Here is a 5,697-nt window from a genome sequence, read left to right as displayed (position 1 = left end):
TATTCATACAGTGCTTATAAATTCCAATAATAAATCAATTAATAAATAATGAATGAATAATTGTTTTTCTCATCCAAGATGTCGAGAATGTACGAACTAAAAAGTGCCGATATTGTGACTGTAGTGTTGCAGGAAAGAGAGAAGTTGCAACCGACCTGTGTGCGACGAACATAGGGCGGTCTTGTGCAACCTTTGCGTCGAAGTTGATGAAGCTTATTTAATGCAATATTCAGTTTAATTTAATGTTTTTAATTCTATTTTATTTCGAGCAAGAATTTGAAAATAAAAAAAAAGTTTTGCAGAAAAGGCTCATTTGTTTAATTCCGACGAATTTTTCCTATCTTTCAAACTTACTAACCAACCGCTTTTTCATTGAAAAAAACTTTTTCTGAATTTTTTTATCTTTATTTAAATGACACCATCTTATTATTCATCCGAAAACAAAAAGATTGACCTATTATACATTCAGATTATTTATAATAATAAGCATTCTGCCCACACTTCTGATATTTCTAATTTTTTCAATTTTCTAACTTCGAATGTTAAAACAAATAAATTTTTTAGATGAAACCTAATTATAATCTACATCACCTTAAATTAAAATTTGTGCCCTTCAAAATGGCGTTTGAAATTTCAAAATTAGTTAATTAGAAAAAAAATGACATGATTTTTTCAAAAAAATGTCAATAACACGATTTTTCGCGATTTTTATTTGTTCAAGCATTTTTTTTCAACATTTTAAATTCATTTAAACGGGATGTTATATACGCAAATCTCTTCGACATTAAAAAACGAAGAGAATGGTGTATATTAACATCTAATTCCGATGAAAGGAAAAAATTGTGCACAAGGAATCCAAATGGGGGACTTTTGTCACCCACAGGATCCGGTGAGGGCAAAAAAATGTATAGGACCGTCTAGGGTTAAAAAAGTTTTGAAACGAGTTTTAAAAAGCTTAAAAACAGGTCAGAGGTTTTAATGTTTTGATATATGTATATAATAGAACCGCTTCAAATTTGAAATAAGTCTACTTTTTCATGTTTGATCTACAATTATACAATTTTAAAAGTTATAAATTACAATTGTGAAAAATAAAAAATAAATTTTAATTAATTTATACTTAAAACCAAATAAATTTGCATACTTCAATATGAATGCAGCCGAATACATTGAATTTTAACTTTTTACCTTTTCACGTTGTAGCAATTTCGAATCCCAGATTAAGTTATTTTTGGCCTAACCTATAACTTATAAGGTTAAAATTTGAGTTGTTAAATTGAAGGCTGAAAAATTTGAAAATTTTACAATTAGTGTTTTGTAAGTTGTATTGGCATTTTAAAATAGTATAATTAGTTTTTAAATTAGTTTTTAAATTTTCAAAAGTTTTCCTTTTTTAATACCTACAGGTAAAAAAAGTCTCTTCAATTTTTCTGGATTTTAATAATTTATTTTCTGAGAGAAACTCCTATTTAATTTACCCCCGTTTATCAGTGACTGAAATGCATTACAAAAAAATCGCCAAGACCCAAGGATCAAAATGCCGAAACGGCGATCGCCCCCCCCCCCCAGGATTTTATGACTTACCGTTAAATGGTACTTGTGTATGTATAAACACAACATGTCTACACAATTTTGTGATGCCGCCCCACCCCCAGGACATCCGCAGCATCCGCGCCAAGGGAAAACATCGACAAAATTCAGGTGTCGAAATTATATTTACAGCGAATTTTCTGTACTTTTACAGGGACGCCTGAAATACATGAAAAAATATAATTCCCGATTCGGTAAAACTCTCTCTAAATTTTGCTCCAAGATGATAACATTTTCCAAACAAATTTTGTAAGATTTAAGTCAGCAATAATTTATCTCAAAGTTCCTTTTTAATTTTTTAAATTAACAATTCGATTTTTCGGAAGATTTTTGTAATTTAAAAAAATACCATATGTATTTTCAACTAAAATATCGTATGCAGAAATATGTTTGTTTTTTTTCAATTATTGTTATTTTAAATTCAAACAATAATTTTCAAAAACTTTGAACGTTAAAAAAAAATTGTTTCTTTGGTGTAAATATTTGATTATTCCAATAAAAAAAAAATAAAAAAATGTATCAAGTACACATTTTTTTAGCATTGGTTTATCTCGAAATTTCTTTCTAGTTTTTTTTTAATTAAAAAATTATATTTTTCGAGAAATTTTTTTTTACAATTTTTTAAAAAGACTATGTTCAGAAAACCTGGCTCAAGCTTCAGATCTGAAAAAATTAAGTGATACATTTCAAACTTTTCTAATCTCAAAAAATCTTTCTACTGCTTTACCGTCATATTTTACGAAGAATGAGAAAACAAGAATTCGGCTTTGTAGTGCGGTGAGGCAAAGATATTATAAACGTAGATGCGGTACGGACTTAGTTGCCCGTCATAAATATAAACGGCGCTTCCGGCGAAAAAAGTCACTTCCCCTCTACCACCGCTCCCCGTAGAAGGCACCCATCGATATAGTTTGCCAAGAGCCACTTGGAGCGCTGTAAGCAACTCTCGGCACACCTTCGAGGCGCACTGATGGTAAACTTAGCTTAGACAAGAACCATTTGGATTGAAAGTAAATTGCCAATTAAAACATTTTTACATTTATAACTTTGCAAAACTTGGTTGTTTTAATAAATACCACAAATATAAGTCGATGAGTAATTTATATTACGGTTTCATATATTTTCCACTAATTCTAAAATTATTAATTATAATTTTCATTCTATATATGGTATTGTCTATATATAGTTCTTTAATATTATTTATTTTTAATTTTTGTGGTCTGCAATTTCTACGGACTTTTCTAGACTATTCGTCTAATCAAGTTCTCGTATGTATTTTCCAATTTCTTAATTATTATATATTCTAACGTTTTTATAAAAATATAATTATAATTCCAAGTGATAGGAAAATTGTTCTTTCGGTTTTTAGATGTTAAGACGACAGTTCCAAACCAGATTACGATTCGCATTGGCAAACAAAATTAGACGAACAGAATTGCACTGGCACATTCATAAAAAAATATCATATTCCATAAAATATATTTTAAACTAAACTTTAAATCATTATAATTGACACAGCTGACTCGAAATATATATGTGTGTGTGTGTGTGTGTGTGTGTGTGTGTGTGTATATACAATTAAAAATTTTTCATAAGGACAACCGCAGGATTTCGCTGGGAGCGGGTGCTAATCTGGAAAATTGCACCCGCTTCCAGCGAAATCGCGGTAAAATTTTAGCCACAACCACGTCTCACGACCGTAAGATAGGTGGTTACAGTCTTTAAAGGAATCAATACGACGATCCAGCAAAAGCCTCGTGCACCCTAAGAATACGGAGTGACCCAAGGACAACCGCCTTCTGCATTTTCCCCGCAAGTGTTCTGGCATATTGTTAACACGCAGAGATGCTTTTTAGGCCATTAGCAAGTGAACGATCAATTTAACAGAATATTCTGGGTACAATCGTTGCAACTTCCTTATAAGGTCTCGATACCTCTCTTTCTTTTCATTCTCCTTGGTTATGATGTTTTTGTCAGCTGTTGCCGAAAATTCGATGACGAACATGGTTCGATTCTCGAAGTCAAAAAGAACCATGTCAGGTCTCGAGTGAGCAACAGAAACAATTGTCGAGAATATAAAGTTCCAGTATATGCGGCACTTCCCATTCTCGACAATTGACTCAATTTCCCTAGGAGCATTTAGAGGAGCGATATTAAGGTGAATGCCGTAGGTGTGACAGAGATGGTAATAAAGCACTCTTAGTGCCGCATTGTGCCTTTGAATGTAGGTCGTTCCTGCGTGAGTTGGACAACTAGAAAGTATGTGAGCTAAATGCTCGGGGTGTGCATGGTATGTCCTGCAGCTATCATCGGGAATGTATTGGCTCAAAATGTGGCGACGATATGTTAAGGTGGAAATGACACCGTTTTGGCATGCAAAAATGAAACCCTCCGTACCAGACTTCAATCCGGGCGATTTAAGGAAAGCAAACGTTAGCTCACAAGACATTGACTGCTCCTTCACATTTCTGTAGAAGATACCGTCCATCCTCTCATCGAGGAGCTGTTCACGAAAGTTTTTCTCTTGTGCTTTCTTAATCCGGGCTTTTAGGAGTGAGTACTCGAGATAGATAAGATTTCATGCATTTTGCTCGCCCCTAATACTGAAGTCAAGTCCGAGTGCTTCAGCAGCCTCCTACGCTGCTGTGTACAGAAACGCTCCTTTGCCCACTTCTTCGTGCTTCCTGAATATTTTAAGAAGAGGGTCTCTTCCATTTGCAACTCTATCTGCTGTACCCAGAATAATCCTGTTGTGAAGACATTCCAGGCTCAATATTCCGCGACCCCCTTGACGGCGTGAGATGTACAGTCGCGGAACGCAAGACTTAAAATGCTTGCTTTTGTTCATGTGCATAACCTTTTTTGTCCCTATATCAAGAGATCTGAGCTCGTTCTTCGTCCATGGAACTACTCCAAATGAATAGAGTAGTACCGGGACGGCAAGCATGTTCGTTGCAGATACTTTGTTCCTCGCCGACAGTTCGGAAGACCAAATCTGTCTGACGAGACGTTTGTATCTGCTTCGGAGAGTATCCTTTATAGATGTCACATCCTGAATGCGGCTCTGTGGCGCGCCCAGATATGTATAAGTCTCTCCAGCGCAAAGGTGTCGTATGGCGCTTCCATCAACGAGCTCTTGATCTTCAGGGATGCCATTAAGTTTTCCTCGCTTCAAATAAACGTTGGCGCATTTGTCTAACCCAAATTCCATTCCAATTTCCTTAGTCTATCGTTCGACTATCCCCAGAGCTAGATGCAGTTGCTCTATGTTTTTAGCATAGATCTCAAGATCGTCCACGTAAAATACATGAGTGACCTTGTACTTTCGATCTGCAGGTTTGCCGCACAAGTACCCGTCGGAACAGCGAAGTGCTAGCGATAGTAGCAATAATGTAAGGAAAAAGAGGAGTGGGCTCATGGTGTCGCCCTGAAAGACACCTCTCTGAAAGGTGACCTTGTTAGTTGTCACACGATTTTTTCCAGATGAGATAGTAAATCTGGTTTTCCAAAGCGGCATCAATCTCTCTATGCACCCAACTATTTGTGGATGAACATTTAAGATTTCCAAAAGACAGATGATAAGTCTATGGGATGTCGAATCGAACGCTTTCCGATAATCAATCCAGGACACGGATAGGTCACGCTGCTAGAATGCTGCATCTTTGCAGACACATCTATCGATGAGCAGGTTCTTCCGACATCCGGCTACGCCTTTCTTTGAGCCTCGTTGTTCATACATTTCTTGCCACACAGGTTCAATTGACCGAACAATCATATCATTGAGGATAGCTGTGAATATCTTATAAAGCGTGTTCAGACAAGTTATTGGCCTGTAATTCTTCGGGTCAGCTAAGTTGCCTATTTTCGGCAGAAGTATTGTGCGCCACTCAACCAACCACTCTATAATCGGCTCTTCCGACTTCAAATATGAGGTGACAAATACGGGCCAAATGCTGATGGGTAGACTTTTCTCCAAAATACTTCGACCTCCTCTGGTTTATAGTAGGTGGGTATTCGACAGTAACTGGAGGGTCTTGGAAGAGTCGAGATGGGTCAGAGAGAAACTGTTGATTTTCTCTGACCCACCTCTCCCTCCGCTCTAGACTT

Source organism: Belonocnema kinseyi, chromosome 2 (genome assembly GCF_010883055.1).
Source record: "Belonocnema kinseyi isolate 2016_QV_RU_SX_M_011 chromosome 2, B_treatae_v1, whole genome shotgun sequence".
Classification (NCBI taxonomy): Eukaryota; Metazoa; Arthropoda; class Insecta; order Hymenoptera; family Cynipidae; genus Belonocnema; species Belonocnema kinseyi.
This window is presented reverse-complemented; position numbering follows the sequence as displayed.